At 38.8% G+C, this 15,061-nt stretch overlaps 1 pseudogene; it reads right to left on the bottom strand.

Annotated features, from left to right (window-relative positions):
- Positions 1-15,061, bottom strand: part of LOC103879268 — a 346,426-nt pseudogene that overhangs the window by 71,920 nt on the left and 259,445 nt on the right.

The following is a 15,061-nucleotide window of genomic DNA, read 5'->3' as shown; positions in this document are numbered from 1 at the left end:
ATTTATCTCTCCACAAATGCCTCTTGGCACTGATGAGAGAGTAATACTTTGTAGGCAATTTTATTAAGCATCTCAGGAGGTCAGGTGCTGAAAGAGACAGCTCACAGCTGCTTGCCTCCCATCTAGTTAGTAGGCTTCTTTATGGATCTGATGTTACATTTTCTAAGGTTTGTAGTGTGGTTGTCATTTTGCTAAGAATCTATGTACCAAGAATCTTTGCTTGGTACCGTAATGCAGTTTAACTCAGGGAGCACTGATTTCTGGTGTGTCTATGGCGAATGAAGGGAGAATGGGGTTGAAATGGAAAGTTCACTTTATTTCCAGAGAAATGCATTGATTCTGAAAGATTGATGCATTCATTTTTTTTCGCTTATTTGGTGCTTTCAAAACCAATAAGCATCCAAGGCGCAGTTCTCACTGCTAATGAAGTTTTTGTGGTTTTTTTTTTTTTCACTTTCGATTTTAAAACTTTGGTAAGGAGAATATTTGCTTTTCCAATTGCAATTGTTTCCATTCACCTATAGAGCAGGCTGAGCCTTCAAGAGAACTGTACCTTTGTTTCTGTGCTATGAAAATGTAAGTAGATTTATTTAACCACATAGAAGGAAAAGTGAACTAATACATATATTAATGAATAGGGATAGGTTCATGTGGTTATGTTCAGCAACACATAGATTTTTATCTTGCATGTCAGTTCAGCAAAAATACAGATTTTCCGGGATCACACCCCATCTCCCGACTTCTCCATTTAATCTAGAAAAGGGGTCAACAAACCACAGCCTGTGAGCCAAACCCATCCCACTGCCTGCTTTTGTAAATAACATTGTTTGGAACACAGGCACATAATTTATGTTCATTCCTGCTTTCCAGCTGCCCAGACGGTTTAGTAGTAGAGACAGAAACCATATATCCCTCAAACCTAAAGTGTTTACTATCTGAACTTTTACAGGAAAAGTTTGGTGACCTCTAATCTGGGAAAAGAGACCTTACAGTTCTATTTAATTCACATGTAACAAAGCATGTGTTTTGAAAATAATTTTCAGTAGGATAACTGAGAGGAGAATTACAATGAGCACGGAATGAGAATCTGACCCTACTGACTGTCAAAAAAGGTTTATGAATGTTAAACCTCTGCTTTTTCTACCCAAGAGGTCTTTGAATGGAATGATAAATTAATAACAACAATGTGATATAATTTATTCATATTTGAATGGTATTTTTGACTTGGAAAGCTTCCTCTCCACTGACTTTTGATTTCCACTTATGGACTGGGGAATTAATTATTTCATTTTATTTTTATTGCATTTCATTTGGGTCAGATGCATTGCTCAGGAAAGGTGGAATTAGGAATAAGTGACACTCAAGTTTTATAGCACATTCACCTCATAAAATTGTCTCAGTGCCTTATTTCCCCCCGTTTGGTGCCCCCTTCTGACAGTTCCCTCTCCTTGGCATGACCCTTCAGGAAGTACTGGCAGCTTCAGTACCATAAGGGCTGGCTCCTATCACACATCACTGTGCAGTTGGGAGGATGTCACCACATGACTATTCCTCCTGGAGTCAACTCACAGACTTTGAGTTACATCCAATCATTCAAACAGGTACAGTGAGGCAATGAAATTAGATGGATGAATACAGGCAGATACCTGTAGATAGATGATGTAGATAGGTAGATAGATTAGATAGATAATAGATAGATGATAGATAGATAGATAGATAGATACATACATACATACATACATACATGCATAGATCAATAGACAAAGGGACAGAAACAGAGACAGGCAGACAGAAAACACAAGACTAGGAGTTCAAAGACCTAGATTCAAGTTTTGTCTCTGCACTTACCTTAGCCAAGCCAGGAAGGTCAGGTGCTAAAAGAGACAGCTCACAGCTGCTTGCCTTCCATCTAGTTAGTAGGCTTCTCTGAAAATAATAATAATGTATTGTAAGAATGTTATACGATATTTTACAAGAAAATATGATAATATAACTGAAAGTACTTTTAATTTGTAAGTTAATCTAAGTTATTACAATTATGACAGGATAAAAATTACTTTTTACCTCAAAGTTCACAGCCTCTCCTTTGACCCACAAAAGAGATTTGTCACATTGCCCAAGTCAACCCGCTCCTTCCTCCTTGCTTTCAATCAGAAGGAAGTGTGTGCCGCTAGAGATGAGATAGGTCAACAAGCCTTGTTAAGGAATGGAGTGTGTGGAGACACAGAGTGTAGGAGGAAGGACACTGGGTTGGGGAATATGCCGTAAGTCTGGGAGTTGCAGAGAAAAGCCCTCCAGAGCAACTTCGAGTGTGTGATGGAAACGAGAGGAGAAAAGAAAGAAGAGTTTTCGTAAGTGCTATTCGGGTGATATAGCTCACTACCCGTCACAGGCTGAGAGATGCAAATTAAAATTCGTTACTTTGGAACTTGTTGGTTGCTTGAATTTGTTTTATTTAAACTGGAAAATACCAATGGAAACTGAACAGAATAGTTCATCCAGACTTTTAAGGGTGTATTATGTGTTTTTATTATTTATGGGTCCCTGGTTTGATTTTATACTATTACTTTTAAGAAGGCCTAAATTTATACAAATGTGTAATTTTAGGTATATATTAAAAACCGTCTGATTTAAAAAGCTTTTCTCTAAAGCCAGTGAGAAATGCCTGACATTGATGTTTTCCAGACAATGTTAGGGCACCATTTCCTGTGTATTGCAGTCAGAAGATTAGTTCAGAGATTTTTCAAACTGGGGAATGTGTGAGGTGTGATGAGTGTATAGTTTGAAAGAAAATACACATACTCAACCTATTGTTTTCTGAAAACAAACTAAAGAGAATATGACACACATCTCTCATCCACTGGTGATATGGAAAATACTGAACCAGAAAGCCCTTAAAGGATACAAATCTAACACATGAAAAATGTTTAAAGAGATTGAGAAACCTGCTAGTCAGTCACTAGGACTCTAGGATTGAGTTGGCATGATGATAAACTTGCCCTAAAAGATTTGGGAAAAAAGTTAAACATATATATGTTTTACACAGATTATTCCATTTAACCCACTCAATACCTCTTAAAGAAGGTATTATGGTCATTATGGTATAGAAACAAGGTTGAGATTTACAAACCTGCTTATATATAGTAAGTGGTAGAGGTGACATTTGCACCAAGGTGTTTTGGTTCCAAAGCCCTGTTTCTACTAAGCTGTAGTCCCCTGCTGGGTGACTGGCAATGTCAGGTCCACAGGCTTCAAGATGAGTTGACTTTATGAAGGATTTAAGTGACATTCCAGGGTGGCATAATTAATTAGTGATGTCCTAAACTTCTAATCTTCTGAATCACATTCATACCTATTCCTCAAACTGCAGATCAAATAAAACAGACAAATAGTACCTGGGACCAGCTCTCCAGGAGCACTGGAAAGGCTTGTTGGCTTCCACTAATGGTGCTGCTTCTTAAATTTTTTTCTGTCAGTATCTTCTGGTCATCTTGCCTTTTTTCTCATTTTCTATATCAAACAAATATGGCCCAAATTCAGATTTTGATATATTATGATTTTCACAATTTCTAGAAGAGAGTCAAACTGTATTAGTTTCCCATGTCTACCATTTAAGAAACTACCACACAGTTCATCACTTAAAAATCAAAAATTTATTTTCTCGCAGTTCTGGAGACCAGAAGTAAAAAGTCAAAATCAAGGTGTTGACATGCTTGGTTTCTTCTAGAGGCTCAGCGAGAGAATCCGTTCCATGTTTTTCTCCTGGCTTCTGGTGGTTGCCAGCAAGTCTTGGTGTTCCTTGGCTTGTAGCTGCATAACTCCAATCTTTGTCTCCATCTTTATCTGGTCTCTGTGTCTCTGTGCCTTCTCCTTTCTTATTTCTTATAAGGATACTCTGCATTGGAGTCAGGGCCCAAGCTAAGTCCAGGATAATCTCATTTCAAGATCCTTAATTTAATTACATTTAAAGATGATTTCCAGATAAGGTTATATTCAAATGCACTGCATTAGGACTACAGATAGGTTTGAGTAGACACAATTCAACCTAGTACACCTCAAAGACGTTGTGACCCAGGAAGAGATTAACTAAGCCCACAGAAGCAATAGGCTCTACACACCATATTCCAACCATAAACAAAAGGAGACTTCTCATTCTAACCTCTCAGCATCATTAACATGTATGCTGCCAGCTGAGATTTTCAAGGATTCAACAATTCAGACTAGGCTATGTTGGAATTAAATGAGGTTCTTGGAGCAAGAGACTGTGGTCTGAACCCCAATAGCTTGGCACAAGCCAAGATTGTGCCATTGCACCACCCTGACCTTAGGTAAGTCATTAAATGCCCTTCAGCTTTAGTTTCCTCATCTATAAAATGGGACAACAATAGTAACATCTATAACCAATTTTTCACTACTATATATAAAAGTGCTTTGTAAATTACACAATAGTTATTTTCACTATTAGCTAGTTCAAAGCCCAAGTAAATAACTCTATTTCCTTTTTTATTTTGTATAGCTTTTCCTTCTTCTGTTTTTTAAGGAGCAGCATTATCCTTACAGCATTTTTTGAAGACATTTTGTGTATCAGACCCTGGGCATGATCTAAAATGGCTTTCTGTATTTTATATTTACAGTGAAATGATTATATACAGGTGTGTATGGGAAAGCAGAGGTGACATTAACAACAGTTAATTTAGGAAATCAAATGCTTCATAAGTAGGAGATGTATCTAAATATTTCACTATATTCATGACTCAAAATATGGCTCATCCTAATAGCAGATACACAAGAAAAAAAGAGAGGGAAAAGTTAAATGTCTTTCACAAATATCATGTAAACTTGTCCTTCTGAAAACATTTTCATGATCATTTAAAAGGAAATGAATAATATAATTCAAAAATATAAATAGATGATCATATTGGACTGCAATGAGAGCAGATGTTTTAAGTTATGTAAAATCTTACCCCATCTGGTAAACAGTAAAAATGTCTCAACAGCAACCCACAGATGAAATGTTGCCAATAAAGCAAGTATAGTGGGGACTGACTAGAAGTCAATTTTACTGGATTACTTCATAAAATGCTTAAAGGCTATTAATATGCACATAATAATTTTACCGCTTACAGCAATTACCATTCTGAAAACTATTTTTAAAAATTTTAGAAATTTCATCTAATTTCATGATAAATTTCACCATAAATCACATTTGTTAAATTAAACAGCTTATTTTCTCCCAGAGTACCTTGAACTTAGAAATATATCCTGGAGTAGTTCTATGTTTAAGTTAATTAAGACATTTACTCCATCTCCAATCTAATCAGGATGAGTACCAATAAGGCAGAATAAAATTAGAGATGGACCAGACTCCCACTGTTGCAGATCCCATTCTGTTTGTGAAGAGTAGGTGGATCTATCAGGAACATTTGGTTTATGTCAGTTTGCCTTGTAGCTGGGTTTCATTGTGTGAACTATTTCCAGTTTTTTCAGCTACAAATAGGTGGCTACCAATATAAACTTGCTGCATTATTCCAAGTTGAATTATTACCAGAAAACTTTTCTAAGAGCAATAGACTTGGATCTCTTCGAGCAGAAAGTCTGTTCTTAAGATTCTTCCCCATTTGGGTCTAAAAGTTGTTATTCCCATCACATTTCTTGTCCCCTTCTTTAAACTATTCTATGGAAACCCAGTATCATTTCATTCATTCATTCTAAATAGAAGAAAGGCCAGAAAGTTACCCCACACTACAAAGAAATCTATAAAAAGTTAATTACTCCCAGGTATGTGTAAACTCCTATTTAGAACAATAAAGGAATTTTGTAAATTTATGAGGAATAACCCCAAATGAAGAGAGAAATAAAGGGAAGGGAGGGGATTTTATTACAAAGACAAATTATTGTACTAGTTTTTAAATGTGTTCTGTGAATTCAATTAAAGGGGTGTCACACTCACACAAACAGATACCACCCCCCACTCTCCAGGGCTCTATTTATACTAGAAGATTGTTTATTATTGTTGTTTAGCCAAACCTTGTTCATAAATCAGTAGAAATGAAACAATTAAAACTAACTGACCAAAACAAAGAACATGAAAAATTTGAATTAACTATTCTTTTATTTTTAATGGTTTTATTCACAGAGTCTTCGAAGGTTCTTCAAATGTTTCATATGAAGAAACAAAGACCATTAATATTCAATTAGAGTAAATAAGCCCTCTTCTTATGAATTGATAGTTTAATTCAACAATTATCTATATTATCTTTAAAAATACATATCATTTGACTGGGCACAGTGGCTCATGCCTGTAATCCCAGCACTTTCGGAGGCCGAGGTGGGCCAATCACTAGGTCAGGAGTTCGAGACCAGCCTGACCAACATGGTGAAACCCCATCCCTACTAAAAATACAAAAATTAGCCGGGAGTGGTGGTGTGCACCTATAATCCCAGCTAGTCAGGAGGCTGAGGCAGGAGAATCACTTGAACCCGGGAGGCAGAGGTTTATGTATTTTATATATATATATATACAATATCACATTCCTGCTTAAAACCATGCAATGGCTTCCAACTATGCACAGTCTGGGCTGGGCATGGTGGCTCACACCTGTAATTCCAGCACTTTGGGAGTCTGAGGCAAGCAGATCACTTGAGGCCAGGAATTTGAAACTAGCCTGGCCAGTATCGTGAAACACTGTCTCTACTAAAAATACAAAAATTAGCCAGGCGTGGTAGTCTGCACCTGTAATTCCAACTACTTGGGAGACTGAGGGAGAATTGTTCGAACCCAGGAAGCAAAGGTTACAGTGAGCGAGATTGCACCACTGCACTCCAGCCTGGGCAACAGAGCAAGACTCTGTCTAAAAAAGAAAAAAAAAAAAAAACACCACACAGTCCAAACTCTTTGTTCTTGTCCTGAATGATCTGGCACCTGCCTAAATATCCAACTCTATCTTCTACCTGTCTATCCCTTACCACAAAATGACTTCTGACAATTCCTGCCTGCCTTAGGACATTGTTGCCACTCTTCGGAGTGCTCCACTGCCATTTCTCATCTCCCAGATCACCACTACAAAGAAGTTAGCTCCTATACTCTATCTAATAAAATATCCCCGTCCCCAAGACTCTCTTATCCCATCGCCCTGTGTGCTTGCTTTATAGCATGTATCACAGTTTGTAACTACTTTGTTTGTCTATGTTTCCCATCTATTGTTATTCTCCTGCCAGTGGAATATCAACTCCATGAGAACAGAGACTACACATGCCTTCTCTTTGTTTTCCTGGCACTCATCAGCATGTGCTCAATAAATGTTCTTTGGGAGTACTACTTTTTGAAAGAAAAATTGTGAAAATGATTCATTGTCCTCTGGCCGGGTGCAGTGGCTCACATCTGTAATCCCAGCACTTTGGGAGGCCAAGGCAGGTGAATCACAAGGTCAGGAGATCAAGACTATCCTGGCCAACATGGTGAAACCCCGTCTCTACTAAAAATACAAAATTAGCTGGACATGGTGGCAGGCGCCTATAGTCCCAGCTACTCAGGAGGCTGAGGCAGGAGAATCGCTTGAACCCAGGAGGCAGAGGTTGCAGTAAGCCGAGATCATGCCATTGCGCTCCAGCCTGGGCTACAGAGCAAGACTCTGTCTCAAAAAAACAAAAAAACAAAAAAAAGAGAGAGAGAGATTCATTATTCTCAAGGAACTTACAGTCTGAAGGTAAAGGGGATATTGAAACACAACCAGAATACAGAGAGGAATGTAGAAATGTTAAAACTACAGAATGAAAGCAAAGTGCTATAGGAACAGAAACTGGATAATAATGATCTAAACAGAGTTACTACGAAGATTAAATGGGAAAAAAATGATGAAATTTGAAAGGAGTCATTTAATGTGATAAGAATATCACAACAGCCAGGTGCAGTGGCTTACACCTGTAATCCCAGAAGTTTAGGAGGCCGAGGTGGGTGGATCACTTGAGGTCAGGAGTTCGAGACCAGCCTGACCAACACGTTGAAACCCCATCTCTACTAAAAATACAAAAATTAGCTGGGCATCGTGGTGGGTGCCTGTAATCCCAGCTACTTGGGAGGCTGAGGCAGGAGAATCGCTTGAACCCAGGAGGTGGAAGTTGCAGTGAGCCAAGATTGCACCACTGCACTCCAGCCTGGTGACAGAGCAAGACTCTATCTAAAAAATAAATAAATAAATAAATAAATAAATAAATAAATATAAAAATCAAGAACAAAAACATAGAAAGGGACAACAAGTTCAAGAAAGTCTGCAGAATGATGGAAAGTTTGGGATGGATACGACATAGGGTATACGTGATGGAAGTGAGGTGGGAAAGACAAGGTGGGCTGGGGCTGAGGGCAGGGAAACTTCAGGCTTTGCCGAGGTGTCCAGAGTGAACCTTAAGGGCATGTGGGGTAGCACAACTTCACCAGAGAGAATGAGCATGATCCCCACAGAAGCGTGTGCTCTAAGAGAGCCAGAGCAAAGGGAAGCCAACAGGAGTTCTCGCCGCAGCATGTGCCTTGATGAAACCCTTTTCCCGTCTCTTAATCTCTGCTTGCTTCAGCATCTCAGACTCTTGATTGAATAAGCCCTCCGGGGATAATGCTTCTATCAACTGTGCCTCAAAAGTGAAATCTAACATTTTACCCTCTTTAAGTGCATTTCATTACAAGTAGTTACCTTACTCCCCTCCAATTCTCAAAGGCGCTGGCGAATGATAAAGGAAGAGAAGTAAGGACTTAGGTATTTGAGGTTTATGTTTCTAAGTGATGTTTTTAAACCCATGTCTAGTTTTATCAAGAGAAGAAATCGGGCAATTTTTCACAGAGTGAAGATAATGGCTTATGCCTGTGGCAGTTAAAGTATCTCCCAGCGCCCCTCTCTCTTTTTCTGGCTTTAATACCGACAGCAGCAGCACTAAACCTCCACCAGACAAAGGGTGACACTGTCAGCAGACTGTTTTACCAAGATAAGAATACAAGTGAAAATAAGTCTTTATGCTCTAAGCACCTATGTTTTATTCGATGATAGCAAGAATCCCATCTATTAGCTTTTTGGAAAGTGGGTTTCTAGTTGACATAATGGAAACAGATTTTTAAGTCATCAGAAACAACACCAAAAATCCCCTTGGGTAAGACCTGTGTTCTCCTAGATTCCTTTTTGAAATCTGCTAATAGTCTAACTCTGTAACGCTATATGACTCAACATTTTTAATGTGGGGAGTTTGGATTCCCATGTATCTTCCTACTACACATAATGACATCATTTCTGTGATATTATTTCATTTTCTTTCTTTTTTTATTTAAGTTTATTTTATTTTAGACAGGGTCTCACTCTTTCTCCCAGCTGGAGTGCAGTGGTGCAATTATGGCTCACTGCGGCCTTTACCTCCTAGATTCACACAATCCTCCCACCTCAGCCTCCTGAGTAGCTGTGATGACAGGGGCATGCCACCATGACAGGCTATTTTTTTTTTTTTTTTAAATCTGTAGAGATGGGGTTTCCCCATGTTGCCCAAGCTGGTCTCCAACTCCTGATCTCAAGCAATGTTCCCATCTTGGCCCTCCAAACTCCCAGGATTACAGGTGTCTCTAACCACGCACCCACCCGCACACACATACAAACACACACAAGTAAAATACATAATAACTTCTGCATTCTTTATATAGGGCCTTTGTAGCCGTGTATCTATAGACTTACACATTAAAATAGGTTGACTGATGTAGAATCCTGGTGGTTGGGGGAGGCAGGGACAGAGCAACCTCCTCAAGGAGGTTTTTTCGTTGTCCAAAAAAAAAAAAAAGAGATATATTTATTATTAACAGATTTCCTCCCACCTTATAAATTCATATCTCAGTTATCTATAAGTCGATACATTTGGTTAGGGTTCCTTTTCACTTCCTGACAGTTGCTCAAAGAAATTTTCATAACCTCTGGGTTCAAAGACTTGCTTCTCTTTGAACTCCTAGTGTCTGAACTTCAGGCTGGGGACACATGGGTCATTTGTATGAATATTTTTCATTTTTGTGTTGTGTCTTTCCCCTTAAACAGTAAATGTTTATCTTCTCTATGTGTCCAAAGACACTACATAGCAAACATTAGACACAAGAAATATTAGAATGAATGGTGTAAGAGGAAGAAAAACTGAAATCTGTGAACTTAGAACAGTATCGGTTTTGTCAAGAACTCCAAGTTCTATCAATATGCCAAGGATATTTAGAAATGCAAAGAAAATGGTCATGCTGTCCAAAACACTAGTCTGATCCTATCTCCCCCAACTGAGAAACTTTCAGTAGCTTAACATTGCACTTAGAATAAATCCGAATGTCTTCCCATGACTAGGAATGCCCTGCCTGCTCAGACCTTCTGTCCATGACGCATCACTCTTTCCTTCTGCCCATATGCAGTCTGCACACTTGAGTACAGTTTCAGTTCTTCCAATACATCCAGGTTTTCCCTACTGTCAGGTTTTTGTGCCCATTGCTTGGAAGGTCCTCACCTTCCCGAGGCCACTATTTTCATAACCAACTCCTTTTATTGTAGGTCTCAACAAAAGGGTCACGTTCTCACTGAGACCTTTTCTTATTACCTGAATTAAGTAAAACACCGTGTGTGTTGTTTGATGATTTTTTTGGTTTACGGGCTCAGCCCCTTACTGTGTTCCTCCATGGGCCTTAAATACATCTTTCCAATCAATCTATTTCTGTGTAGCCTTACTGTGCACAATTGCATGTGTGTTTCTGTCTCTCAGAGAATGTCAGCTCCATGAAGACAGCACCCCTTTCTGTTTTGCTCACCACTCTATCCTTAGCAACTAGCACAGGGCCTGGAAAATGTCTGTTGATTTTAAAATTGAAGAGTAGGTGCCAGGTCACTGGAACTCTACTGTTTCCTTCTAAACTCCATCTCTGGGGGAACGTGTCTAATAAAAACGTTTTAAAACATCTTCTGACCTAGGTTTTTCAGACTATTCTTGGAGCAATGAGTCATTAACTTCTGTAGCATCAGGGTCAAGTGACTGGCTACTTGGACTGGTTGAGCCATTTAAGTATCATCCATCTGTAAGTCCAACTGCAGGTCATTTGGTGAGTATAAAATTGCATGCTTAAAGGGAGCACTCCCTTTTGGAAATTTGGCTCATTAGTAAGTTGAGGAGTAATGGAGTGTGATCACAGCTTCAGTGCTTTCCTTGGAGTCAGTGGCGCCTTGGGAACACTCTCTAATAACTAATCCCAACTTGCTAGCAGCAGGACCCGCCCCGACTTTAGGAACTGAAAACCTCTGCCTGAGGGCAACAGCCATATGCCTTGCTCCAGGCCTGCTTTGTCTCACAGAATTACAGTCCTTTCTTTCAGCCTCCAAAGCACATTGCTGCTTATTTAGATAATAAAGAACAATCTAAATATCAACCACATGGAAGGTTCAGTGCCAGATGTATGCTCTCAAGCTGTCAAAAGAAAAAAAAAGATCTCTTTATTATTAATGGATCTCCTCTCACCTTATAAATTCATATCTCAGTTCTGTACGTTGATACATTTGGTTAGGGTTCATTTTCACTTCTTGACAGTTGCTTTCCTTGTGTAAAATCCTCAGAAGTTCATCCTGTATGGAGATGAAATGCGGAAAAGTCCCTAGAAAATTTAACTGAAAAGACAATGGCTATGTCTGTCAGTTTTTATCAGAAACCTCAGTTCCCATTCCTAGTGCTGCATGTCTTGCTTTGAGAAGTGCACCAAAGGTCAGCTGGAATTCAAGTCTCATCAAGTTACCCCTAATCGTAAAGAAGGCACACTCTAGATTTTGAACAGCTAACAAGTGTTTTGGCACTTCTGGAGTTGCTCGCGAGGCAGGTCATGTTTGTTGACAGTGTAATAACCACATAAATGTACTTCAGTTGTCCAATTGAAACTTTACTGAATTGATGCCTTTCTGAGTAGAGTCAGTACTCTTGGAAAGTTTGACATTGCTAAAAACTGAAATAAAATGTTAGTGTAATTACAGTCTTGAAAGGGCAGCCACATAGGTTTTACAACAATATTAGCTACACCAAGAGTAAATATTTGAAGCAACTACAAAAATTGAATGCTCTAGTTAAGGCAAAAGATGTGTACATTAAAAGTTAGAAGACAGTATAAGGTAAGAGCTCATAAGGAAGTGAAAGTATGTACCTTCCATTCCTTAAACTTTACAGTGGCATGCTATTACATCTAAAAAAGCAACTAGGCTCATTATCAGGGCCTGTACAATCCCCACGTGATTATTCAACACCACTTCTCCAACCTCTTGTTCTCCTACTCTCTCCTCATCCACTCCATGCCAAGGTTGTTTCTGCCCCAGGGCCTTTGCACTTGCTATTCTACCTGACTGAAAATTTATTACTTCAGATGGAAGAAAAGACCTAAGATCGCAGGGTATCCTCTTTTCTCACCACCCCCCACCTCTGTTTCATTTCCTTTATAGTGTTCATCGAAGTCTGAAATGATCTTATTTACTTTTTTGTTATTAGTTTATTATTTGTCTCTTTGCTCCAGAATGCAAGCTCCATGAGGGCAGGGACTTTGCATGTATTATTGTCTGCTATACATGTAGAACCTATATCTGCCACACTGTGTTTTTGTGGTTTTTGTTTGTTTTTGAGACAGGGTCTCACTGTCACCCAGGCTGGAGTACAGTGACATGATTATAGCTCCATGCAGCCTTGATCTTCTGGTTCAAGCAATCCTCCTGCCTTAACCTTCCGAGTAGCTGGAACTATATGCACATACCACCATACCTAGCTAATTAAAAAACATTGTTTTAGAGATGAGGTCTTGCTGTGTTGGCCAGGCTAGTCTCAAACTCCTGAGCTCAAGCAATCTTTCCACCTCAAACTCCCAAAGTGCTGGGATTACAGGCATAAGCCACTGCACCCAGCCACACTGTGTGTTTAATAGATGTTTGTTGAATGCATAAATTAATAATAAATAAAATATTAATAATAGTAGAAAATACCTTAACACTTTCATGTGTTAAAGAATGGCATTAAACCATGATGTGAGAAAAGTATAAAATAGATGGAATAGATGCAAGGACTAGAGCAGTTCAGGGGAGAAGGAAACCTTATGGGACAAACCCACCAGAAAAGCAACCTGTAAAGAAAGGGTAAATGTGGGGACAGAAAGCTTGGAGAAAGGAATTTACTGGAATAAATATGAAGGAAGAAGCAATACATTCAGCATGTTGGGGTCACATAAATCAACCAGAAGTTATAGAAGAGGGTTCAAGTGGGAAAATAATGGGAAAGAAGACCAGAGCCTATAGTGCAGAAGGCACTGAATGTTAGGCAACAAAAAATGATAGCATTGTTGAGTGTTATGAGCACAGATAATAAAATGACAGATGATGAAGAAAATGGTACCCATAATTATCAGAAAGTGTTGCCTTCTTCTGATGTCACAAGGGAACTGAATCATAGCAGCCTGCACAGGAAGTTTCTAGAGCACTAGCAACCCTGTTTTTATTGATTGGGCTAGTGCTTATACATGTATCTGTCTTACAAGTATTCTTTAAATTATGTGTGTGCATGTGTGTATGCTTTTTTATGTATATGCTATCTTTCAGAAGAAGACATATAATTTTTTTAAAGGCACTAAAACAAGAAAATTAGAAGGATAGGCACTGGTGTCAGACTGCCTGGGCCTAAATGTCAGTTTTGCCACTTACGAGTTCTGTGTTCTATAGCATATTACTTAATTTCTTTGAGCCTCAGTTTTCCCCTGAAAACCAGTTATCCCCTGAAAATGGGGATAATATACTACTACCTCCATGGGTTTTCATGAGAATTAAATTAAATAATACAGGTAAATCATCCAGCAGAGTGCCTGGCAGATTATTTGTTCATATTAATTTTGTAGGATTTTGTATCCCAAATTGCATTTATTGGAATCATATCTTCACTATGTTGTCTATCCATAAACCAAAGAAAGTGCCATGTTACTGCTGAAAAGGCACTGATACACCTAAGAAGAGTTGGTTGACAACCCTCCATTCCAGCAATCTGCCTATGTCCCAGCAATATATCACAGATGCTCCAGTGACTTAAAGTTTGAAGATTCATGAGCATGCAGAGGCCTCTAAGATGCAATGTATTCTAAAATGGATTATTACAAAACCATGATGGAACTGAAACCGGCCCACTACTCCCATAGACTGTTCTTTTGGATCAACATAGAAATTGGCCCTTCTGCTCTTAAAGCTTGAAACCTGTATTTGTTTTATCAGAGTTCCTTCTTCAGGAAAGGACCTTCAAGCCTCTCAAAAAAAGTATCAAAGAACTGAAACTCATTAGATCAGGGCACCAGATGTATCCTTTTCCCTCTCTAGTTCTTGTTTCAACACTTTGTCACATTTCTTCCCTGCTACATAAACCCCTAGTTGTAGTCAGTCAGGGAGATGAATCTGAGACTGAGCTCCCATCCTCTCAACTGCAGCACCCAACTAAAGCCTTCTTCCCTGGTAATACCTGTAGTTTCGGTGATTGGCTTTCTGTGCAGTGAGCAGACAGATCTAGACTGAATCCCTGGTGTTTTGGTAACATAACTTCAAACTAAATTTGAAAAACTGTGAGATCGATGTATCAATTATACTATTGTTAATAATTTATTTTTATGTCTATACCATCTAAAATCATATCATGATATATACACACACCAATATTGCTGCTTTCCACAGTAAGGATTTTGAAAAATTTAACGTGTAGATAGCACTTATTATAGGCCAAGCCTGTTTTAGGCATTTTATAAATATTAATTCATTTAGTCCTTATAATGGCCCTTTGAGATATTTAAGGTTTTAATGTAGAGGAGTGTTAAGAGTCCAGGTCAAAAATCATGTCAGTGTATCAGGATCACCTGGTATACTAGTTTTCTAGGGCTCTTCTATCACAGTAAGACAAACTATATGTCTTAACTTACCATCTCACAGTTCTGGAGATCAGATGTGCAAGGCCAAGTTGTTGGTAGGGCTAGTTCTTTCTGAGGGCTGTGAGGAGGAATTTCTTACATGCCCCTCCCACAGCT

Source organism: Papio anubis, chromosome 15, assembly GCF_008728515.1.
Source record: "Papio anubis isolate 15944 chromosome 15, Panubis1.0, whole genome shotgun sequence".
NCBI lineage: Eukaryota > Metazoa > Chordata > Mammalia > Primates > Cercopithecidae > Papio > Papio anubis.
This window is presented reverse-complemented; position numbering and strand designations above follow the sequence as displayed.